The following is a 26586-nucleotide window of genomic DNA, read 5'->3' on the forward strand; positions in this document are numbered from 1 at the left end:
GTTACATTGTGACAGTGCCAAAGAGTTGTGGGACGCGCTTAAGGAACAGTTTGGGGGTACCGAAGAAATCATAGAAAACAATAGGGAAATCCTGAACCAACAGTATGAAACATTTTGTCATGTTAAAGGTGAATCACTGACGCAACAATTTGAGCGTTTCAGTTGTCTCATCAGTGAACTGAGGCTTATTAAAACCACTTTTACAAACTCAACTCAAAATACCAGGTTCCTCAGGTCACTGCCAGAAAAATGGGACACCATAGCTTTTGTCACCCGAAATTCACCTGAGTTCAAGGATCTGACCTTGACCCAACTCCATGGTCGACTCCTGACCTACGAAAGGGAGTTGAACCAGAAAAGGAAGTTACAAGAGTCAGGGAAAACAGTTGATGATTATTCATTCGGTAACACTGCTCTTCTGGGTCAAGAAGAATCTGGTGGTAGTGGTAAGGATCAGGGTTATGATCACTTCATTGACATAACTGCTGGTGCTAATTTTAACAACCCTGATCCTCACTCTATAGGTTATGCATTCACTGCAAATGAAAACCAGATGTCAGACAATTTAAGCTTTGAACTCAATGATCTACAGCATTTCGACCCCACTGATCTAGAGGAAATGGACATCCTGCACCAACTGGCCTTGCTAAGTGTTAGAACTAGCAAGTTTTATAAAAGAACAGGGCGAAAATTCCTAGGGTTGCATGGGAATCTAAGGGTTGGGTTGGATAAATCGAAAATCAAGTGTTATAAGTGTAACAGGTTAGGACATTTTGCTAGAGAGTGTAGGAGTCAAACAACTGGTCCCATAATCACTCACCCTAGTTCAAATCCTAGACCTCAAAATCAAAACACTGTGCACTATGCCCAATATGCCCCAGCAGCACATGTGAACACTGCTCACTATGCTGTTGCTCCTGTGCCAGTGCATTATGTCCAAACAGCTGCTCCACAGATCCAATATGTTCAAACCCCTGCTCCCCAGGCACAAGTGCAACCTGCACCACAAACCACTACTCTAGTAGCAACACAACCAGATCAACAAAGTTTCTTTACTCAAGAATTTGTTGACTGGAGCAGTATGCCTGAAGACCTCAGTGATGAAAATTTTGCACTCTATGCTTCTAATGTTTCTTCTCATGATGAATTTTGTTTGATGGCATTAGAGTCAATACAGGAGGGTGTTGAATCTGAAGAGGAACAGCTGGTCTCTGAAACAGTGGATGAGGTGATTGAAGAAGTGGTTACTGCTGTGGCTAATGAAGTACTGTTGGAAGAAAGTTCAGGCACCCTGATTGAACCACTGACAGATCCATGGTCCGAAGAAGAAAAGACAGGTGAGATAGAAGAGAGAGCTGAAGATGAGGAAAATCCTAAATGTGATTATGCAATGATGGCTGCTGCAAAGGTATCACCTCAAGTTCTTGAAAAACTGTGTTCTGACAATTGCATTATTGCTTTTGCTAACATCAAAGAGGTGAATGAAAACCTTCGTGATAAAATCTTATCTGATGAAGTCATATTTGAAAGGTCTCTAAAAGAACTTAAAAACAAATTGGCTGAAAAAGAGAAAGAGATTTGCAGCATGAAAGAAGAGCAAAGCATAACCAAAACCCAACTTCAAACCTTGGTAGAAAAATACCAAGGTTGCAAAAAGGAGTTAGAATCCACCCAGATCACATGTGAGAGATGGGTGGAATCATGCAAAGGGTATGAAGTTATGCTTGAGAAACAGATAAAAAGCAATGTGAAATTTGGGGTTGGTTATAGAAAACATGATGATGAAAACACTGCTTTTGAAAAATCTGCTTCAACCACTGATGTAACTGCTGAGTTCATCCCTACAAACAAGAATGGCCAAGAAGTGAAAATCACTGACAAACTTGGTAACAAAATCACACTTGACAGACCTATGGGCCCCTCTGTTTTTGAGGAGATTGAAAATCATCAATTTAAACCAAAATGGTCTGATGAGTGTGATATTCTTGAAAATTTCAAGCCAATGGACTTTACATCAACCGATGGTGTTAAAGCTCCAAAAGCTAAAGTCATTCCTCTTAAGGACATCCCAGCAGTGGTCAAAACCTCTGCTGCAAAGGAATCTGAAAAGAGGAAGAAGAAAGAAAAAATTGATAACTTGTTTTGTGAATTCTGTGAGAAGAGGAACCATCTAACAAAAGATTGCTTCCACTTAAAAGCTTATGATTTAACTAAAACAAGTGTCACTACTTCAGCTGAAAGTTGCAGTGTTTGTGGTAAAACAAACCATAAAACTCAGGCATGTGTGTATCTCAAAAACTTTAATGAGAAGAAGAATGAGTAGATGGCTAAAACATCTTTGAGTTCATCAGCATCATCACCATCTGTCAAATTCACAAAGAAACAACCACTGTTTGTGCCAGTTCAAACAGCTGTCACAAAACAGCTGAACCAAACATCTGTCAAAAGAGATGTTCAGGTTACTGATGCACCCCCTGCCAATCAGTTCAGAAAAGGCAAGGAAAAACAGTCTTACCAAAGGATTCCACACGTTTATGAGGTCTACAAAAAGCCCTCTAAACCCAGAGTGAATAGGCATCCTTTTGGGTATCAGCAGGTGATTGGGCAAGACCCTCAACAGTGGTTAGCAAGAAACAGTACTAAAACTGTCCAAACCCCTGACTTAACCATTGTTCATCACACTACATCCATACCAGACACTGTTGAGACTTCATCCAAAGCCCTGTTGGCTTTGGAGTCCTTAATGAACTAATCCTTTTACTTCATGTGCAGGGAGCTTCTGCATGCTTTGATAGCCTTTGGTATGTAGATAGTGGAGGCTCCAGGCACATGACAGGATGTAAAGCCCTCCTCAAAGACTTTAAAATCCATGGAGGGGGTGATATATCCTTTGAAAATAATAGTAAAGGGAAAGTTCTGGGGTCTGGAACAGTGCAATCTGGTAATGTAAAATTTGAAAATGTCAATCTAATAGACAATCTGAAATTCAACCTTCTGAGTGTATCTCAAATGAGTGACAAAGGGTTTGGGTCATTCTTCACAAAAGACTGTTGTAGGATTGTTGGACCAGAAATGGTCAAAAAGATTGAAGCAATAATCAAAAATGGTCAAACTAAACTTGTTGCTCAAAGAAGTGGCAATGTTTATGTTGTTGACATGTCTAAAGAGTGTCCCAGAGTTGATGCCTGTCTGTTCTCAGCTGCCTCTAACATAGAGACAGAACTTTGGCACAGAAGACTGGGGCACACAAATCTTAAGACAATAACATAAATTTCAAAAAATGGTTTGGTAAGAGGCCTCCCACAAAAATTGTTTTCATGTCCTAAACATTGCATTTCCTGTTTAAAAGGAAAATAGCATAAAAGTTCTTACAAGTCCATTGAAGAGTCCAAAACAACCCAGTGTTTGCAAATGCTACACATGGATTTGTTTGGCCCAGTTCAAGTCATGAGCCTCAAAAAGAAAAGATATTGTTTGGTTATAGTTGATGACTTTTCTAGGTTTACATGGACTTTCTTTTTGCACTCTAAAGATGAAACTGCAGGCATTTTGCAAGACTTTGTGACACAGGTTGAAAAGCAATTTGATCTTCCAGTAAAAAGCTTTAGGAGTGACAATGGCACAGAATTTAAAAATAAGCAGTTGGATGCCTTCTGTGTGAAGAAAGGGATTGTAAGGCAGTACAACATCCCTAGAACACCAGAGCAAAATGGGGTTGTTGAAAGAAAGAACAGAACTTTGATTGAGGCTGCCTGAACTATGCTTGCAGATTCAGGTTTGCCATTAACTTTCTGGGCAGAGGCAGTAAACACTGCTTGCTATGTCCAGAACAGAGTTTTAATAAACCCCAGGCATAAAAAGACTGCCTATGAAATTCTGTATAAAATCAAACCACTGATCTCATACTTCAAGGTGTTTGGCTGCCCATGCTTTATTTTGAACTTAAAAGATTCCATTTCAAAATTTGCAGCCAAAATTGATTGTGGTTATTTTCTGGGATACTCAACCACTGCCAAGGCCTACAAAGTGTTCAATGCACGGACCAAGGTAGTGGAGGTGACTTTGGATGTAAAGTTCAATGAACTTTCATCAATGAAAATCCCAGCAAATCCTGCTGATCTGTTTGATCTTGAAAAATTCACTTTTGAAAATACTGCTATCAAGACTAACAGTGCAGGTCCATCAGAGGATACATCACCAGACTATGGGTATGAAATCATCATCCTTCAAAGGTCTGCCACAAAGGGAAAAGCACCAGTTGTTCAAAACAGCTGCCAAAGCTCAACCACTGCTACCTCAACAGTTGTTGACCAAAGTAGCCCATCTACTACTGGTTCCACATCCTCAAACACTGCTGACAAAAGTCCTCAAACAGTGGATAAAAGTCAGCAGTGGTCCACTTCATTACCACCCATTCCACCACCTTTTGAAGCCACTGCTGGGTCATCAAAGTCTCCAGCAGTGGTTAGCTCAGATGCTACACATTTGCAGCCTTCACCAACAAATGCCATCATACCATACCAAGGAGACTTAATCTTCTTGAGATCTCATCCACCTAATCAAATCATTGGCAACATAAATGAAGGGGTGCTCACAAGAAGCCAAACCCAAAACATTTGTCTTTTTGCTGGTTTTCTATCACTCCATTAGCCGGTCAAGTACCAAGAGGCACTAAAAGACAACAGCTGGGTAGAAGCCATGCAAGAGGAGCTCCAACAGTTTAAAAGACAACAAGTATGGGAGCTTGTACCACTGCCAAAAGAGGTTAGTCCCATTGGCACAAAGTGGGTCTTCAAGAACAAAACAGATGAAAGGGGCATTGTTGTCAAGAACAAAGCTAGGCTTGTGGTTCAAGGTTACAGACAGGAAGAGGGGATTGATTATGATGAAACATTCGCCCCTGTTGCAAGAATGGAAGCTATCAGACTGTTCCTGGCCTTTGCTGTCAACCACAACATGAAGGTGTTTCAGATGGATATCAAAAGTGCTTTCCTCTATGATACATTGCAAGAAGAGGTGTATGTATGTCAACCTCCAGGCTTTGAGGATCTATTTTATCCTGATCATGTCTACATGCTAAACAAAGCCTTGTATGGCCTGAAACAAGCACCAAGGGCCTGGTATGAAACTCTTTCCAACTTTCTACTCTCAAATGGTTTCAAAAGAGGTACCATTGATAAAACACTATTTCATAAATGGAGAGGGAAAGATCTAATGATTGTCCAAATTTATGTGGATGACATTATTTTTGGAAGCACATGTACCAAAATGTGTGAAAAGTTTAGAGAACTCATGACAGCTGAGTTTGAAATGAGTGCAATGGGTGAGCTGCAATGCTTTCTTGGTCTCCAAGTACAGCTATTGCAAAATGGAACCTTCATTCATCAAAGCAAATATGCTAAAGAACTTTTAACCAAATTTGATATGAATGATTGTAAACCATGCAGCACACCCATGGCCACAAATAAGCTGGTCATGTCTGATGAAAAGGATGAGCTGATTGACCAAACACTTTACAGAAGCATGATTGGGTCTTTATTGTACCTAACTGCATCTAGACCAGACATCATGTTTGCAACATGTGTCTGTGCAAGAAGTCAATCAGCTCCGAGAAAATCTAATCTCATTGCTGTAAAAAGGATTCTCAGATACATAAAAGGTGCTCCCACACTTGGTATCTGGTATCCAGCTAATGGGAATATCAAGCTTTCAGGTTTTCAGACAGTGACTTTGCTGGATGTCACACCACAAGGAAGTCCACTTCAGGAGGGTGCCAGTTTCTAGGTGATTGCTTAGTCTCTTGGCAAAGCAAAAAGCAAGCAGCAGTTTCAACATCCACCGCTGAGGCTGAATACATTGCTGCTGCAAGCTGTACAGCCCAACTCCTGTGGCTTCAAAATCAGTTGCTGGATTTTGGTATCACTGCCTTAAAGACACCACTCATGTTGGACAGCCAGGCAGCAGAAAATATCATAAAAAATCCAATTTCCCACTCTACCACAAAGCACATCGACATCAGACATCACTTTGTGAGGATTGCTATGAAAAAGGTTTGATTTCTCTGCATCATGTCCCAACTAAAGACCAGCTGGCAGATGTGCTCACAAAAGCACTTGATACAACCACTTTTGAAAGCTTGGTCTCTAGGATTGGGATGCTAAACATGGAATAACAAGCAACATCTTGTTTTTCTATGAATAAAAGCAACAAAATGTTTTCAGAAAATCAAAAATCCATCCTTAAAAATAGCTAAAAATGAAAATTTCATTAAAATCTTTAAAAGTTTGCCATAACCACTGATTGTTCAAAAGTCTGCTCTACTTCAAAAAGCCTGCCCACTGCTGAAAGGCAACCTCTGTTCTCTCATTTCTTGATAACCTCTGTTGTTCAAAAGCAGTGTCTTATCCACTGATATGCTATCCACTGATAGTGAAAATCATCCACTGCCCCCTTTCCACTGCTTTCATCAGTTGCTTTCATCAAAAGTACTGACCTTCATTTTCACCAGTGGTTGTCACGTGGGCAGTACATAGCAGTCAGACCTTTTGTAACGGCTGCCACGTCAGCATTCATTCTCTTTCCTATAAAATTCCCCACTCACCACACCAAAACAGGGTTTTACTGTCGAATTGAATTCTTAAAAATTCTCTTCTCAAAGCAGTTTTTCTACTCATCTCTCACAAATTCCTTCGATCATTCGTTTCAAAAATGACAAAATCGAAGTCATCTGCAAAACCCACATCAAAATCATCGAAAACAGCCTCTAAAAAGGCAATCTCCACTGAAATTCCATTCAAAAAATCTCACAATCTCCTGGGTCTTCTCATATAACCAGGATCCACCGATGTTTTCGATTCCATTATTACCATCATGGCAAAATCAAAGTACAAAACTTTGCTCACCGCCGATGCACCAATCTATTTGGCGACCCAAAGGGAGTTTTGGAAGAATGCAACCCTTGAACAACAAGGAGACATTGCAACCGCCATTAAATCTTCCATAAAGGGTAAAACTGTCCAAATTACACCACAATCCATCTCCGAAGTCTTTCAACTCGATGACCAAGCAGGTAAAACTTCCTTCACTAAAAACAAGTTGCACATTGACTTCATTGAAAGAGGGTATGAAGCCACAATGATGACGAAACTAACCTTAGAAAAAGGTTATTTTCCTCCTGCACCCAGATTCCTATTTCATACCCTCCTACTATGTGTTTCAAACAAAACCACTTCTTTTAATGAGATCCCTATAAAGATTCAAAATCTGGGATATGCAATTCTTCAAGAAGAAAATTTTAACTATTCTCGGGAAATCTTTAAAGATTTGGTTAATAATGTTGAAACCAAATCATTCTTACTATTTCCAAGGTTTTTAAGTTACTATTTTGAAAAGAAATTCAGTAAGGATGATTTAGCTTTAATAAACCAAGGTGAAATAACTATAATAAACTGCCTAACATCTGAAACTTTTTCACGAATGTTAGCACCTTGCAAAACACAAGCAGGGGTGCCTGAGCAGAATTTAGCAGGTACCACTGCTCCTCAGGTATCTGCTGCTGAGCCTACTGCTCTAGGTGATCAAAGCAGCAGACCAACTGTTTTGAAACCCACACCTACAAAACCTAAAAGGCTTTACAAAAAGAAAAATAAAAAACCCCCCAAACCAATCAAAACGGCAACTCTGGAGGATGAGTTACCAGAGTTAATGCCTGTGACAACACAAATGTCACAAGAAACCACTGCTGCTTCTTCCTCACGACAGTTGGTACAAATATCTCAACCCATAACCATAACTCCTCCTGCTTCTTCACAAAAAGAACAGGTTGTACACAAAGGGCCACCACATTATGATGCTCTGGATACACTCGTTTCCATCATCCATAGCTCAATGCCCGGAGCAAGTCCGCCTTCTACACCAACCATCACATCCACAATTCCACCAAAAACACAACTACTGTTGGATGCAATTGATTTGAACCAGGCATTATTCAGTCCTTCTCAATCACCTGTCAATGAGAATATGCCTTAACAAATGACTGAGCCTGCTGTATCATTCATTGCTAACCCACCAACACAACCTGAGGAGGTTACACCCATTGAGTTACAAGTAACTCTTTGTGGTAATCCAAGTGAAGTAGCCACTACAACTGTTGAACCCACTGGTTTACAGTTGGACAGTGGTTACATCAATAAGACTTCCTTGGAGGCAATTCCTTTTATAGCACCTCTGCCAACCACCAGTGGATTTATTTATCCTACTGGCAACATCAAAAGGTTGTCAAGTGTTGAAGGAAGAAGACCCCAGTACCAAGAAAAGGGGCATCAGTGGTTAATGTTTGGAGTAAACTCCCTACTTCAACCACTGATAAAACCACTATTAGTGGGAAATCAGATGATCCCATTAAATTGGGTGATGATTTAAAGTACCAGAAATTGACGGCTCGTGTTGAAAAACTTGATAACTCTGTTGCAGAGCTCAAAGATATGCTCCAACAGTTGTTACAGGTACAAAAGGTACAATCCACTGCTGTTCCATCTCAAGCACCTGCTCTCCAACAGGCACCTGCTACAAATAAGCTCTGGAATCTCTTTCAACCTTTTCTCCATCATCAAGCACAAGTAGCAGATCAGCAACATGAAAAACATGTTCAAGAGCTGAGAAATGCTATGGAGTCTAGGTTGAAAGACACTCAGGCTGATCTCAAGGCTCTCAAAACTCAGATCCTGCACAACTCTAGCACTGCTCCTCCACCAGTGTTCTTCATTGATCAACTCCCCGAAGATAATGCCAAAAAGGGGGAGAAAATTCAGGAGTGGAGAAGGAAAGGAATAACAGATGGTCTCTACCTTGCACCAGAAAATTCAAATATGACCAAACAGATTCCTTTGCCAGATGGGAGTAAGAAAATTGATGTGACCACAAATGCACTTGCAGAAGCACTTGCATGTGTGAAAAGGGATAGAGAGGCCAAAAAGAAAGCCAGGGTGGATTATCCGGATCAGGGTACTTCAGGGTCAAGAGATGATGAAAATCTTATTGATGAAAAGAAGAAGCCTACAAGAAGAGTAAGGCTACCCAAATCCATTCCAGTCAGACGTTCAAAGTCTGCTAAAAAACCACCACCTAAAACAGTTGTTGTAACTTCTGTTGTATCAGCTGCTGTTGGTATTTCAGTAGTTTCAACATCTGCTCCCACTTTAACACACACCATCTCAACACACACTACATCCACTGCTTTACCACCATCACCACCAAAATCAAAATCACCTCCTGTCAAAAGGCAGAAGACAGCAGTTGTTATAACTTCTGCTGTAAAGACAACAGTGGTTGGAACACCAGTTGTTTCAACAGCTGTTAGTCTATTACCCACCACTGCCACTACAACCACCTTTCCATCCAAAACATCATCAGTCCCTCCTCAAATAAAGAGGAGAAGGCTAATTCCTAAAGATGATGTCTCTTCACCATCACAAACATCTTCAAAATCTTTAGCTCTTGTCAATATACCAAAACCAGTTCCACTTTCTTCTGTTCCAATGCACAAACCCTTACCTCCTGCAGGTGTTCAATTTCCTCTTGAACTGGAAGCTGTTAGAGAAGAAATAAAATCTTTCTATATTGAGGATGACCCTGCCAAAAGGAGTTTGCCTTCAATCAAAGGATATCCCTAGCCCAAAAATATTGATGAATATTTGAAGATAAAGGCCAAGCAAGCAGAGGATATCTCGAAAAGAAACACACAAGGGAAATCTGACAAAGAAGTATCAAGATACTACCAATATCTACTCACACAAGTTAGTTCCTTAGAACGTTTTGCAAAGAATGTCAGTCAACAAATTTCAGAAAGAGCAGCTGAAACTTTGAAGAAAGACTACATTGAAAGCATTATGTTTCACAAAAGATACAAAGGAGAGAGACACATGTACAAAGAGTGGACTGTTCCTGAGCTTGAAGTTGAAGCTGCAAGAATTCAAGACATGATAAAAAGGAAAGTCACTCACACTCCTCCTGATTGGGCAAAGTTCAGAAATAATGTACCTGATAAGCAAATGGAACTGAAGAGAATGAAAGAAGAACTGGTTGTTGCTGATTTTGGTACAAAAAGACAAATTGCTAGATGGAAAGAAGATGTGGTTAGGTCAACCTACAAAAGGTTGGAGGAATTAAGAAAGAAAGATCCAAAAATTCCTCAAAAACCTGACTATCCTGAAGCAGAGGTTTCAAAAAGGCCAACAAAGCTGCACACCAGGAAAGCCACTGCTCCTACTGGTACTGCCTGTTACAAAAGAAGGAAACAAAGCCAGTTAGGAGCTGAAACAGTTCAAGAAATTCTTACTGGAAATGCAGTTGTAAAAGAAGGCTTGTTAAGAAAGTTAAAAGAAGAACTTGAACTGGAAAACTCTGCTACCACTGCTCAGCCAGTGATGAACAGGCCAGCCTCACCAAATACTTCTGCAAATAAGCATCTCCCAAGAAACCCACCAGGCTCAAAAATACAAAAGTGGGAAACTGACAAACAGACCTGCGTATTGACTTTGCTCAGGTCTGGTGGAGAAGTGGAGAAAATATCAAGGGAACAAGCTCTTGGCCTGAGTCTTGAAGATTTGCAGGATCTCCTTGATCTTCCACTTAGCAGGGATGATGAAGATACAGATGCCCTTGACTTTGAATTACAATTTAAAGGTCAGATAAGGGAGCTGTTAATGAGGCAATAAAATGTCCACAAATAATGAAGGGTTTTGGCATTATCTGTTCCAGGGGGAGATTGTTGGGATTGAACCCTATCAGAGGAATAGATAATTAAAGCCAAAACTGGATCAGAGCAGTGGATCCTGAATTAGCAGATGTTGATATACAAATCTCTCCCCTTGAAAGTGATTACAACTACTGATGACCTCCTATCTGCTGATCTTGCTAAACTGCTGACCCATAACTGCTGCTCAACTAAAGATCTGATGGAAGACTAAAGTCCTGCTGATTCAATCTACTGCCTTGAGTCAAGCACTGCTGATCCGGACAAGTGCTGCTGGGTTCACAGCAGTAGAAGGTTGCAGCAGCTGTTCTAAAGTCTGTTTTGTAATAGAATGTATTAGCAGTAGTTAACACAAGCAGTGTCTGTATAGTTTAGAGGTTAGAGTTTGTTAGGAGGTTAGATGTCACTTTCATGGTGACGTCAGCTAAGATGCTCAGTAGTTTGCAAGTGCCTATAAATAGTTCAGTGCTTTGTACTGTTCTATTAGCTCTTTGCATCATTCGTCTTCTTTGCACGAACAAACTACTGAGCTCTGGCTGAGGGGGAGTTTGCATTCATTCATCAATCATTGTAATCGTGTTTGAAATAAATTCAATCTTTCGGTTCATTGTGTAAAGATGTTTGATAAAAGTATTACTCTCGTTTGATTGTATGCAAAGTTTATATTCATTATAGTTTCCGCTGCACACTCATCCATCTTCATCTTATTTACAAACATAAAATACAATCAAAATCAAACTCAGATCCAACAGAAAATCAGCTTTTCAATACCAGTTGTTGAAAATCTTTTTGGATTTTACAAAATTTATGCTAAAACACACTAAAATCTTTTTGGATTTTTGAATAAAAGAAAATGCAGAAATGAAATATTTACAGATAATATTTTTGTGAGCTTGAGCAAGAGGATCATATCAGTTTTTGAAACAAATCACTAACACCGTTAAGCTTGATTTCATTTTAAGTTCTAAACAATTTACCTAGATTGTCAGTATACTGATCCTTTTAAATTCTCACACAAAGTTCAATTGTTCCGAGATACGTAATTAATGTCTTAAGGACTTAAACTTATTCGCGTGTCCCACCACTTGAATATACTCCCGTATCCAGATCCCAATATTCAGTCTTACAGGTGAGTATACCTAGATGATATCTGTAAGGGGTTTGATGCGAGGGCCGTGAGAGCTCAGGTCGATACTTCCGTATACGCAAAGAGATGATGGCTTCGACTTTTCGGTGTGTCCCCTTTAGAAGATCTTTTGTTACAACAACAGTGCTTATCAATTTTATTGTTTCATCAACTTGCTGAGGGTTGTGCTATGTTTCAAGCATTTTGTAGAAAGTATTATTCGGGGACTAGGTCAGTATTTCCATACAGCAGAAGTCCCGGAATAATACCCCAGATATCACTGAGTATAAAGACCTAGTATCTCAGAAAGAGGGACCTTTCAAACAAGATTTCAGGGGTTACCTATATATATCCAAGAAGTTGTTCCCCATGAAATAAGCAAGTTTTGAAAATTTAAGTTTATATCTCGTTACAATTTACTAAATGTGCGAAAACCTACTGACACATCCACAGTAAGATTGTTTATCACATTATTACTTTACATTTCTTTAGCGTGTTGTGATAGTCCACTGATGTACTATCATTTCCTCTTTTATGCAACAAAAACTCATTTTTCATTTTATCATGTTTTTGGCTTTTTCAAAATTTCTAATGTTTTTGGATTTTCTGAAAATTTCTTACTCCCCCTAAAATGCAAAAACATCTAAAGAAAAATGAAAACAAACTGTACAGAACATGACAACTGATATCAAAATACCTCAGTTCTCCATCCACTTGGCATAAACAATCAGAACTCCCCCTCACAACAAACTATTTTCCCATTATGATTTCAAAACACTCAAGTTTGTTTTAATCAAAATGGTTTTTCTGGAAAATAAGTTTGTAACTCAACCATTTATAGGTTTGGGGATCAAATCATCACATTGTTTTACCAATATTTTGAATGATAGTTAATTCAAGTTCAACTTAATCACCTTGATTAACCTCTTGTAAGAACAATAAACAAACATTATAAACCTGTTTTTCAACCAATTACCCTCTGTTGGTTGAATTCTCAAGGTGCTGATTCCTAGTCCACACTTACCATCCTGGGAGTTCCGGCAAGTCCTGCTTAACCTTTTCAAACACATATTAAGAAAAATGCCGATACCTGATCCACGATTACAAACTTTGGATCTCCGGCAAGTCAGGTTTCTATTCTTTGAAGAATATATCCACCCAAGCCTGACCAGCCTTGGGTGTAACAATCTCTTCTTCATCATTGCTTTTAACAGTCTCGTGACCATTCATTTTGGAAGCATAAATCTCTTTGACTCCTTTGGCCTTACCATTGACCATTTTTCCAAAAATATTTTTCACATTACAGTTGAAAGCTTTTTCAATATCAAACTTATTCTTTTCAGAATAAAATTGATTTGAAATTTCAACTTTCCCAACTTTAGATTTCCAATTTTTAGCATTCAGTGGTGGAAAATTCACATCATCCACTGTTAAAACTGATTTCTCATCTTTTCCTTCATCACATGGCTCCTCTGATTTTGTGGAACCAGATTCATCACAAGAACTGTTACCTGAACCTTTAACAACCCATTTCTGATTTTTCACATTTTCTTTTCCTTTTAAAACATTCTTTGAACATTCTCCCACCTCAAAGGTTGAATTTTCAAAGCTTGTAAATGTTTTGGTTGTCAGTTCAGTTTTCCCAACAACTTCCTCTTTCAATTTACCAGAGACTTCCTGTTTTGGTTTAAATGTTTTAGGACAGTTTCTAGCAATGTGCCCAACAGTTTTGCATTGGAAGCATGTTCTTTTTTCAATCTTCTTTTGAACAACATTCTTCTTTAGTTCTTCTTTCTTCTTGGCAAGAAACTCTTGATTCGTCTGCTTTCTGAATGCTTGTTCTTTATCAGCCTCTGATGCGTGTGTAGTGTAATATATTTTTAGATATATATTTAAGCCCTTTTTACACTTTTAGCCAAGTTTTAAATTTATAAAACACGATATTCACTAACACTAAACACACATATGGGCAAGTGCACCCATCGTGGACGTAGTATAGTGTTGGTAAGATACCGAGGTCGTCCAAGGACACAAGAGCTTTTAGTACCGGTTTATCCTCAACGTCTAATCAAATCAAAAAGGTTAGAAAAATGTTTTAAACTAAGAAAAGTAAAAACTAACTAAATGCTGAAAATAAAAATAAAATAAAAACAGATAGACAAGATGAATCACTTGGATCCGACACGTGTATTAGTATAACCTTTGATTATTTTCGCACTTTTGCACTTGTTTAAGAGATTATCTTAGTTATTGTAGTAGGCCCCTCTTTTGAAGGCGACGTTACCCTCAACCCAGTAGTTTGAGTCAGCAAGGATACAATCCTAAAGGGTCGGATTATTGAAAGATAATGAATTAAGTTATTAATGCAAATTGTGGTAGGCCCCGCTTTTGGCGGTGACGTTACCCTCGGCTAAGTAGTCTGAGTCAGCAGGGATACAGTCCTAAATAGCCGGGTTATAGTATTAATAGTAGTTAACTTATGAGGGGGTCAAAGAGTTTGGATCCCCGCCATCCAATACCTATGGGCATTGAAGGAGATCCTACTAAATTTGACCCAGGTCCCAAGCAGGACCTCTAAACGCTGAACAAGGGCAAGACCCTTAACAAACCGTTCCCTTAACCCTGACCAGGTAGCCAACATACCTCCATATAGACCGTGGAGATATGAATGGTGAAAATCTTTTATTTTATATAGACAGTAAAATAATGCCAAGACACCACGGACAAACGATAAGGAAAGATCACCTTCAACATAAGTAACTAGTTATTAAAGTCATTAATACAAAACCGAATAAAAAGTGCAAAAGATTAAAAATAAAAAGTATTATACTAAACACTTGTCTTCACCAAGTGATGTAAGAGACTTAGGCAAACATGGCCTTGATTGTCAAGAACTCTTACGATCAATCTTGGATCCCGAGACGACTCACACACTCTACGATGGACAATGGATGATGGTGGTGGATGATGGTGTTATGGTGGTGGTGGGTGGTGGATGAGGTGTGAGAGAGGTGGTGTGCCAAGGGATGAGAGAAAATGAAGCCAAGCTCCTCTATTTATAGGCTGAACAGAAGGCTGGACACGGCCCCGTGTCCGCTGGACACGGCCCCGTGCCCGTCTGACATTCTCTCTCTTCATTAATTGTAATTCGCAATTACAATTAATGCGCCTGTTGTACTTTCACCACGCCCCCGTGCTCACTGGACACGGCCCCGTGGTGGGCAATGGAAGCTTCTACTGGTTTGTCTTTTCTGCTGCTTCCTGGGCACGCCCCCGTGTTCGCTGGACACGGGGCGTGTTCAGACTCTGTTTCTTCTCCTTTGCCTTGGGAGGTGCCGTTGAGGGTCCGGGCAGTCTACTTTTGTTCCTTTTCTTGTATTTATGCTAGAATTAGTTGTCTTTTTGCTTCTTTTGTGATTTTGAGCTCATTTAATCCTGAAAATGCAAAAGGAAGACAGAAACACTATTTTCCAACATTAGTACTCAAAAAGGGTTAGTTTTATGCCTTAATTGATGTGATTTATATGTTGCATTTTACACACATCAAATACCCCCACACTTGAACTTTTGTTTGTCCTCAAGCAAAACTCTTTAAATGTGGCTTACACTCCCAAATGGAATACGTAGAAGAGAAGTTTTTTTAGCTTGTCCTAGAGTGTCGGGAATCCAAGGTTTTTATAGGTTTTATTTTTATTTATTTACAATCCTATTCATTATGATTTATTTTGAACGTTTCATAAGATAAATTACTTATTTGGGCATAGCATGCCTTATTAAAATTCCATTTATATACAAGTTCACATACCTCACGGGAGATCACTCAACACTCGGCCGAAGGTGTACATTTTTAGTGAATCACTCGAGAGCGGCATGGAACTTACGCCTTCCATAGGCTTGCCAAGCAATCAATCCTCCTCCTTTTTAACTTTTTACCTTTGTAAATATCAAGAGGACTTTTTTGGGGTGAAGGGTTAGGCTTGGGTTAAAGGTGGGTGGTTGGTTAGTGGTTAGTAAAAAGGGCGAAAATCGTAACAAGCGTCGGTTTTCGTGAAATATCTTGTTTTTAGTGACTTTTTATTTTGAAGTATTTCTCCAAACAAGCTTTTGTTTGTTTTTGACTTCATCATCATTTTTTTTTTTCGTCACATAAAAAGGTGAGTTTACGAAAAAGCGAGCTTGTTACTAAAATAAAGGGTGAAAAATAAAAAGGTTTTTGGTGGGTAAAAAGGGTTTTGGGGTAATGAAATGAAAGGTTTAGGCTCAAAGGGGCTATCTAGGGGGATTTTGGGTAGGTGATAAAAAAAATGAAAAATAATGGATTTGAAAGAAAAATGGTTAGTCCTAATGCCTCCATCATTTACTTACTTGGGTTTAAGTTGGTAAGGACCGGGAATGTATCGTCGTGGCAAGTTCTAGATTTGTAAGAACCAAGCGGCTATTCACACAAGAAACGAAAAATGAGCATTTAGTCTAAATATGTATATTTTTATGCTCAATAAAGGCTCAAAACTCACTTTTGTGGGAATTGGTTTTTAATGTGATCAAGTATATATAATCGAATTTTTAACTAAGCTTGTCATGCCGTTTCATAATTTTCTTGTGTTGGTTCTTTTTATCATGACGCTATCGGTTGTAAACTTGTAAAAATATAACCTTTTTAGAATTTGTTATTCCCAACTTAAACTAAGACAAGTAAATAAAAAAATGAAAAAGTTTTTGAAAAAATTTGGGGTGTTTAGCGGTTCCAATAGAGTTTTGTGTAAGGCTTGTGTTTAGGATTTTGCAAAATTTCAAGGTTTTAGCATCCCCCCCACACTTAAATTACACATTGTCCTCAATGTGTCCAAAAATAATGTTTTTGGTTGATTAGAATGTGTAAAAGTGTGTTTAAAAGCAAAGGTTTATGTCACTGGCAGTCTGGACACGGCCCCGTGTCCGTTGGACACAGCCCCGTGGTGAACTGCCAGTAACGAAAACTTACAGAAGGTGAACACGGGGGCGTGTCGGCTAGACACGGCCTCGTGTCTGGCAAAAAATTGCAGGTCAGTAGCCAAACAGCAGATCTGGGAGATGAACACGGGGGCGTGTCGGCTGGACACGTCCCCGTGTGGACAGTCTGTTAGCCTGAAAAACAGGTTTTGTCTCCCGGTTTCTCCATCATAGGGCTGCAAGTGCTAATGTTTAGCACTCTAACCCTCGCATTGCACCTGTTTAAACACTAAATACCAACCAAACAAGCACAAACCATCCTAAATTACCATCGTCAAGCATCATCCAAACATAAAGTAAAAATAAAACAAAGATAAAAAGTAGTTAGAGAAAGTAAATTGTTCGACAAATGGCACGCAGGCCATGAATTGTTTGATAGATAGAAGGGCACTTAAACCTGTGGGCTCATCACCATCCAGCCCCTTGTTCCTTCATGCCTCCTACTCCATGTCTTCATCACTACCATCACCTCCATCCCCGTGCCTCGCCATGTACTCCCGGATGCTACCGATATCATCTTGTATATCGTTAATGTTGCGTTCGATAGCTCCAACCCGGTGGTGTGTGTTGTTGGCGAGATTGTAGGTGTTCCTGGTGCACATGAGGTTTTCCTGCAAAAGATCATGTAAACTTTGAAAGTTAGGAAAACCACCTCCATGAGAGGAGGATTGGCCCGGATCGCCTTGGGGTGGGTACTGAAAATGGGGATGTGGTGCATGAAGAACTAGAGCCTCTTGCGGGTTCCATGCATAGCCTTGCGTCCTCTGAAAGCTCACCGTCCCGTCCTCCGCTTCATAAAGCAAGTTCATGGATCGGCAAATGTGATAATCGACCCGTCCCGACCATGGACTCCTTTCGAAGGACCTTGGGATATTCGTGAAGTGCTTGAAAAGACGATACACCCATCCTCTGAAGAAGATCGGTGTAGGAGCATGAGCAAGGCGGTTTAGGTGCATGTTTCGCAGTAGGAGGTACGGAACATCGAGAGGCTTCTGGTTGTGGATGCAGTGAAGGACGACCAAATCTTTCAACCCAACAACACCACTACTGTCGTGGCGTTGGTTCAGCGAGTAGGAGAGGAGCCTGTGAATGTATCGGTATAGCGGGTCCCTCAGTTTGGTGCTTTTGGTGCTGCTCGGGTTGTAGATTCCTTCACCTATTTGAGCCCATGCGGCTTGGCGTTCAGTTGCATCCAAGTCTCGTAATCCCCCAGTGTTCTCTTCATTCCCCGCTTCCTCTTCACTATATAGCCCAATGATGGCTCCAAACTGTGCCATGGAGGTTCTAAACGTGGTCCCTCCACATCGAAATTCGACCGCCTCATGGTCAAACGGTTCGCGTCTCGAGTTGAAAATGAAGGTACTGTAGAACTCCATTGTGCATTGATGTACCGACCGTAGTAGGGTGGTCAATGCGACATGCAGTGGACCCCTCACAATGTTGTTGAAGCGGTCAAGTTGATTCACCATGGTTAGCAAATCGGTACACGCCCGCCTTGGGTACTCTTCCGGTCTTGTTTGTAGAACCTCGTATCGTGCCCTAGCGTCCAGTTCATTTGCGTTAAACCTCTTGAATTTCGACATCTGAAAAGAATACATCAAAAGTTAGTACGAAACAAGGAAAATCAGAGTGAAACTGCAAACAGTGGGCTGGACACGGCCCCGTGTTCAGCGGACACGGCCCCGTGTCCAGGCGTTTGTAACCCAAAAATTCCATTTTTCGTCCCGGTTTCGAAAACCTGAAAATTTTTAGCCCAATAGTAGCGGTTTCCCCCGAAAATGAAACCCTAAGTGTCATTTTTCCCAAAACAAACCGTTTACCCTTTCAATTTCGTGTTTTTCGGTTCAAGAACAAGGGTGTTTTAGTTGGAAATCGGACAAATCTGTCAACAATATTTGTCTATTTACTTTCTATTACTCTATTCTAAACTACTACTAACAAATTTCATCAAAAATTTTGGGTTCGATCCGAATGAACATGAAGAACCCTAGATTTTTCCCCAATTTTTGATGTTTTAACTACATGCAAGTAACTAATCTAACTACTAAGAAGGATAGAATCATACCTTGACGTTGTTAGATTCGGTGGTGACGTTGAAAAACTGCAGAAAATCGCCTCAAACCAGAGCGTTTTCGGCTAAACGGGGCGTGTGGAATGGTGTAACTGATAGGAAAAGAGGGTTTTATCCCGACAGTCGCCTCGACACGGCCCCATGTCCAGCGGACACGGCCCCGTGCCGGGCAAATTTTTTAAATTTTTTTTTTATATATATGTGCTCGTGTGCATGCCCCTTATTTCCGAAAAAAAAATGGTTAGAAGATTTACCGGCTTTTAAACGTACACTTACCTGTAACATGTCTGGTATGAGTTTATTCGTTAACCGTTTGAAGTGAGATCTCCTCTTCCTCATCCTCAATGGATCCTCGGTAGAGTTTCAGCCGTTGGCCATTGACTTTAAATGGTGTCCCATTTCGAGTTTTAATTTCTACTGCACCGTGTGGAAAAACATGGGTGACTGAAAAAGGTCCTGACCACCTAGATTTTAGCTTACCAGGAAATAACCGAAGTCGTGAATTAAACAATAGAACTTGATCTCCAACCCGAAATTCATTAGATTTAATATATTTATCATGTAAATTTTTCATTCTTGCTTTATAAATTTCGGAGTTAGAATATGCATAATTCCTTAGCTCGTCTAATTCATTTATTTGATAGAATCGATTTTTTCCTGCATTTTCTAAATCTAAGTTTACGTTTTTTATTGCCCAGTAGGCTTTGTGAGCTATTTCTACTGGCAAGTGACAACTTTTTCCATAGACGAGTTTATATGGGGTTGTGCCTATAGTGGTTTTATAAGCAGTTCGAAAAGCCCATAAAGCGTCGTCTAATTTGTCGGCCCATTCTTTTTTATTTATTCCTACGGTTTTTTCAAGTATTCGTTTTAAACCTCGATTAGTCACTTTGGCTTGCCCATTTGTTTGAGGGTGATATGCTGTTGAGACCCGGTGATAGACCCCATACCTTGTTAATATTTTTTCGAGTTGATGATTGCAAAAATGGGTACCTCTATCACTTATTAAAGCCTTTGGTGTCCCGAAACGAGAGAACAGTTTTTTTTCAGAAATTTTACCACTACTCTTCCATCATTTGTTGGAAGAGCCTCGGCCTCCGCCCATTTAGACAAGTAATCGACTGCCACAAGTATATATTTGTTTCCCTTTGAAGGTGGGAAAGGTCCCATGAAATCGAGTCCCCACACATCAAAGATTTCACAAATGAGAATGTCGTTTTGAGGCATTTCGTTTTTGGAAGAAATATTACCTGATCTTTGGCAGGCATCACATGTCTTTACAAGGTTTTGTGCATCCTTGTAAATGGTCGGCCAGTAAAATCCCGAATCAAATACCTTTCGTGCGGTACTTGTGGCACCATGATGTCCTCCGTATGGACCTTCATGACAATGACGGAGAATTCTTCGTGCTTCATTACCATGGACACACCTTCGGATGAGCTGGTCAGCATACATTTTGAAAAGATAGGGGTCTTCCCAAAAGTAATGCTTTACATCAGCAAAGAATTTCTTTCTTTGATGATGTGGCCATCCTTTGGTGACTATACCGCTAGCTAAGAAATTAGCGTAGTCGGCATACCATGGTTCTTGTCTACTTTCCATCATTTCCAAGGATTCCGTGGGAAATTTCTCGTTGATTTGCTCGTTTCTGGTTGTCTCCAAAGTTGGGTCTTCTAAGCGCGAGAGATGATCTGCAGCAGTGTTTTCTGCTCCTCTTTTGTCCTTGATTTCAATGTCGAATTCTTGGAGGAGTAGAATCCATCTGATCAAACGGGGTTTTGCGTCTTGCTTCTTGAAGAGGTACTTGATGGCTGCATGGTCTGTATAGACTACTGTTTTAGAAAGAACAAGATAAGAACGAAATTTATCAAAAGCAAATACCACTGCTAGTAATTCTTTTTCTGTAGTTGTATAATTTTCTTGTGCGTCATTAAGAGTTTTACTAGCATAATAAATTGGGTGGAAATGCTTTTCTTTTCTTTGTCCCAAGACTGCTCCAACAGCAAAGTCACTTGCATCGCACATGATTTCGAAAGGAAATTTCCAATCTGGCGCTATCATGATAGGTGCATTGACTAGCATTTCCTTGAGGGTTAGAAATGCTTGATTGCATTCTTTGTCAAAGATGAAGGGTGCATCTTTTTCAAGTAATTTTGTTAGAGGCCTTGAAATTTTTGAAAAGTCTTTGATAAACCTTCTATAAAATCCGGCATGTCCTAGGAAACTTCTGATTGCTCGCACGGAGGATGGAGGAGGTAATCGAGAAATAGTCTCTATTTTTGCTCGATCAACTTCCATTCCTTCGCTTGAGATTTTGTGACCGAGTACTATTCCCTCTGTTACCATGAAATGGCATTTTTCCCAGTTAAGGGTGAGGTTAGTTTCCTCACATCGGGATAGCATTCGTTCAAGATTATCGAGGCATTGGTCATATGAGTCTCCAAAGATGGAAAAGTCATCCATGAAAACTTCCATTGTCTTTTCGATCATATCATGGAAAATGGAGACCATACAACGTTGGAATGTTGCAGGCGCATTACATAGACCGAATGGCATGCGTCGATATGCAAAAGTTCCGTAGGGACATGTGAAAGTTGTTTTCTCTTGGTCTTCTGGTGCTATCGGTATCTGAAAGTAACCTGAAAAACCATCTAAGAAACAATAAAATTTATGACCGGATAATCTTTCTAACATTTGACCAATGAAGGGCAAAGGAAAGTGGTCTTTCCTTGTCGCTTCATTTAATCGCCTATAATCTATACAAACTCTCCATCCTGTGACGGTTCTTGTTGGTATTAATTCATTTTTCTCGTTAGTTATTACCGTCATACCTCCTTTCTTCGGGACTACTTGAACGGGACTTACCCACGGGCTATCGGAGATAGGGTAGATTAGTCCGGCGTCGAGTAGTTTGATGACTTCATTCTTAACCACTTCTTGAACATTGGGGTTCACTCTTCGTTGTGGTTGAATTACCGTTTTGTAGTCATCGTTCATTAAAATTTTGTGCGTGCACATGGAAGGGCTTATTCCTTTAATATCTACAAGCTTCCAAGCGATCGCGTTTTTGTGTTTTTTTAAGTAGGTTAACTAATTTTTCTTTTTCTAAATTACTTAATTTAGATGAAATAATTACAGGTAAACTACCATCTTTGCCTAGAAAAGCATATTCCAAACCTTTAGGAAGTTCTTTGAGCTCAACGGGTGGTTCTTTGGAAGACACCTTATTTTGTGGCTCATCTAGGTTAAGAATCTTAAAGGTTTGTTCTATGGCTATCTCTTCCTCGACAAAGTGGTCTTCTTCGTTGGTTGTATCGGGTGGTTCAGCTTCATCTTCAATTAGGGGGTCATTGTTACCAAAAGGATATTTCATTGAACGCTCAAGATCTATGCTCCTTTTGAATGCCCCTAATTGAAGAGGTAGATTGTTGAATTTCCGGTTTTTCAAAGCTTTATGAGTTTGTACAAAAGGTTTTCCCAAGACTAAGGGGGCGTCATCAAGGATGACGAAGTCGGTTGGGATTACCAATTGATTTGTTTGAACCAAAACATCTTCAACTACACCGATTGATTTCATTACTTTCCGATCGGATAGAAAAATGGGTATTTGAAGTGGAGTAAAATCACTAACACTTAATTTTTCAAAAATGTAGTTAGGCATTATGTTAACACAAAGATCTTTATCAATGGTGATATTACTAATAAATGAATTTTGAAAGAAACATGGAACCGGTGTAACGTTAATTTCCAAAGGATCTTCTTTTATTAGCGAGGTTTGATCATTAGTTAACTTAACACTTACTAAGTCTTTGATTTTAGCACTAGTATTTAACTCTTTTAAAAACTTGGCATGAGGGGTTATTAAACAATGATTTTCGAAAGTAGGTGACAAGAGAGTAATTTCCTCAAAACTAGTCTCTTCTTGAATTTTAACATTATCGGACTCACCTTTTTCGTTGTTTAACTCATGTGTCGGTTTTTCACTTTCTTGTTCTTCCATTTTTACACTTTCAACTATCTCTACGTTATTATCACTTTTTAGTTCTTCTCTTGCGCGGGATTCCTCTTCCCTTGCGCGAGATTCTTTTATATAACGTTCGATAGTTTTAAGTTTTTCCAATATCCTATTAGTTACTTCGGTGAGAGAAAAAGAATTTGGATCCTCAAAGCTTGAATCCGGTTGTTCGATCCTTGGCTCCTCATAATTCTCATATGAAGTAGATGGTTCACACCATTGTTCTTCATTATAAGTATATGATGGATAAGGGTCGAAACTTTGTTCTTCATAGTACTCATATGAGGTGGGTTGTTCACGCCATGGTTCCTCATAATAAGAGTATGAAGGTGGTGGCTCATATGTTGAATCTTTAAAGTATGAGTATGAAGGCTCATACCTTGGTTCATCAAAATATGAGTATGAGGGAGTAGGTTCATACCTTTGGTCTTCATAGGATGTGTATGAAGTTGATGGCTCGTACCTGGGCTCCTCATAATGGTTGTATGAATTGGATGGTTGATATGAGTTATTATATTGAACCGAGCGTGCGTTACGACAATTAGTGCAATAATTACCCCTATAATCATCCTCATCATAGGTGTAGTTGTAACCTCTTGAGTATTGATCCATAAGAATCACTCAACAGACCACAACTGAGTCTCGGGACCAGAAAACAAAAATAAGACGGAAACAGAAGCTGGACACGGCCCCGTGTTGAGTGAACACGGCCCCGTGTTCAGGGTCTGTATCTGGGCGTTTTAATTAAATTTACTGGTCACGTTGAGCACGGGGGCGTGTTCAGTGAGCACGGCCCCGTGTTCAGACTCTATATCTGGGTATCTACTCTAAAAATATGCAGCACGGGGGCGTGTTCAGCGAGCACGGCCCCGTGTTCAGGCTACTGTAAATGCAAAACTAAACTAAAATGCAGAAAAAATGCGCGCGTTTTGAAAAGGTTTTTGAAAAACTGATTAGGCCGTCGATTTTAAGCTTTCTTAAAATCCTTGTGTCCCCGGCAGCGGCGCCAAAAACTTGATGCGTGTGTAGTGTAATATATTTTTAGATATATATTTAAGCCCTTTTTACACTTTTAGCCAAGTTTTAAATTTATAAAACATGATATTCACTAACACTAAACACACATATGGGCAAGTGCACCCATCGTGGACGTAGTATAGTGTTGGTAAGATACCGAGGTCGTCCAAGGACACAAGAGCTTTTAGTACCGGTTTATCCTCAACGTCTAATCAAATCAAAAAGGTTAGAAAAATGTTTTAAACTAAGAAAAGTAAAAACTAACTAAATGCTGAAAATAAAAATAAAATAAAAACAGATAGACAAGATGAATCACTTGGATCCGACACGTGTATTAGTGTAACCTTTGATTATTTTCGCACTTTTGCACTTGTTTAAGAGATTATCTTAGTTATTGTAGTAGGCCCCTCTTTTGAAGACGACGTTACCCTCAACCCAGTAGTTTGAATCAGCAAGGATACAATCCTAAAGGGTCGGATTATTGAAAGATAATGAATTAAGTTATTAATGCAAATTGTGGTAGGCCCCGCTTTTGGCGGTGACGTTACCCTCGGCTAAGTAGTCTGAGTCAGCAGGGATACAGTCCTAAATAGCCGGGTTATAGTATTAATAGTAGTTAACTTATGAGGGGGTCAAAGAGTTTGGATCCCCGCCATCCAATACCTATGGGCATTGAAGGAGATCCTACTAAATTTGACCCAGGTCCCAAGCAGGACCTCTAAACGCTGAACAAGGGCAAGACCCTTACCAAACCGTTCCCTTAACCCCCGACCAGGTAGCCAACATACCTCCATATAGACCGTGGAGATATGAATGGTGAAAATCTTTTATTTTATATAGACAGTAAAATAATGCCAAGACACCACGGACAAACGATAAGGAAAGATCACCTTCAACATAAGTAACTAGTTATTAAAGTCATTAATACAAAACCAAATAAAAAGTGCAAAAGATTAAAAATAAAAAGTATTATACTAAACACTTGTCTTCACCAAGTGATGTAAGAGACTTAGGCAAACATGGCCTTGATTGTCAAGAACTCTTACGATCAATCTTGGATCCCGAGACGACTCACACACTCTACGATGGACAATGGATGATGGTGGTGGATGATGGTGTTATGGTGGTGGTGGGTGGTGGATGAGGTATGAGAGAGGTGGTGTGCCAAGGGATGAGAGAAAATGAAGCCAAGCTCCTCTATTTATAGGCTGAACAGAAGGCTGGACACGGCCCCGTGTCCGCTGGACACGGCCCCGTGCCCGTCTGACATTCTCTCTCTTCATTAATTGTAATTCGCAATTACAATTAATGCGACTGCTGTACTTTCACCACGCCCCCGTGCTCACTGGACACGGCCCCGTGGTGGGCAATTGAAGCTTCTACTGGTTTGTCTTTTCTGCTGCTTCCTGGGCACGCCCCCGTGTTCGCTGGACACGGGGCGTGTTCAGACTCTGTTTCTTCTCCTTTGCCTTGGGAGGTGCCGTTGAGGGTCCGGGCAGTCTACTTTTGTTCCTTTTCTTGTATTTATGCTAGAATTAGTTGTCTTTTTGCTTCTTTTGTGATTTTGAGCTCATTTAATCCTGAAAATGCAAAAGGAAGACAAAAACACTATTTTTCCAACATTAGTACTCAAAAAGGGTTAGTTTTATGCCTTAATTGATGTGATTTATATGTTGCATTTTACACACATCAGCCTCCGATGATTTTCCTGAAACAAACACAGTTTTTGGTTTATAAACTTTTTCATTTTTATGATTTGTCGGTTGAATAAATCCAAGACCTTTCTTTTTGATATTACCATTATGTTTTGGTTTCTTTTGGAAACTGTAACCACAATTGTAACCCATTTTCTTGTTAATTCTTTGTTGGTCTCTTGAAGTGTATTGTTTAGGTTTTCCGGTAAGATTTAAATCTTTTATTTCAGAAATATTAATTTCTGTGATTTTGAAAACCTTGCTAATCATTTCAAGTTTAACACTTCTTATTGGAAAATTTTCATCAGAATATAATTTGTCAGAATCTTTCAAAATATATGCTACTTTGACCGGTTCATCATTCAAATTAGATTTTGATAGCAAAAATTCCTTATCATAAACCCGTTTATCCTTTTTGATTATTGGCTTTGACATATCGGACTCGGACTTTAACTCGGGTTTGGACTCCGGTTTTGACTCCTCTATGTCATCTTTGTCTAACACCTGATCGACTACACTTTTTATCAATTTGGACTCATGATCGGTATCGGACGATGTGAATGTGACATCAATATTTTCCGGCAAGTTATCTGACGGCCCAGACTCCCATTGTAAGTTAATTGCCTTTTTGACTCTTTCGGAATTTGGATTTCGAGGTGAATATCCATTTTTGACCGGGGGCGGACATCTATTGTAGACCACACTTGATTTCTTACCAGAAATCTTCACTTCATCTTCTTCTTCTGTCTCAGACTTCTTTTCTTCCGAAGTCTTTACATCTTCAAATGTCTTCATTTGTTCCACAATCGGATAAATCCTGTCAACAACAAAAGTAGAACATGAGTAACTTTCTAATAAATTGTTAACTCTTTCAGTTTCTATTTTTTGTGTTGCCAACTTCAGTTCCAGCTCAGCACATTT

The sequence above is a fragment of the Helianthus annuus genome, chromosome 4 (genome assembly GCF_002127325.2).
Source record: "Helianthus annuus cultivar XRQ/B chromosome 4, HanXRQr2.0-SUNRISE, whole genome shotgun sequence".
Taxonomy (NCBI): Eukaryota; Viridiplantae; Streptophyta; class Magnoliopsida; order Asterales; family Asteraceae; genus Helianthus; species Helianthus annuus.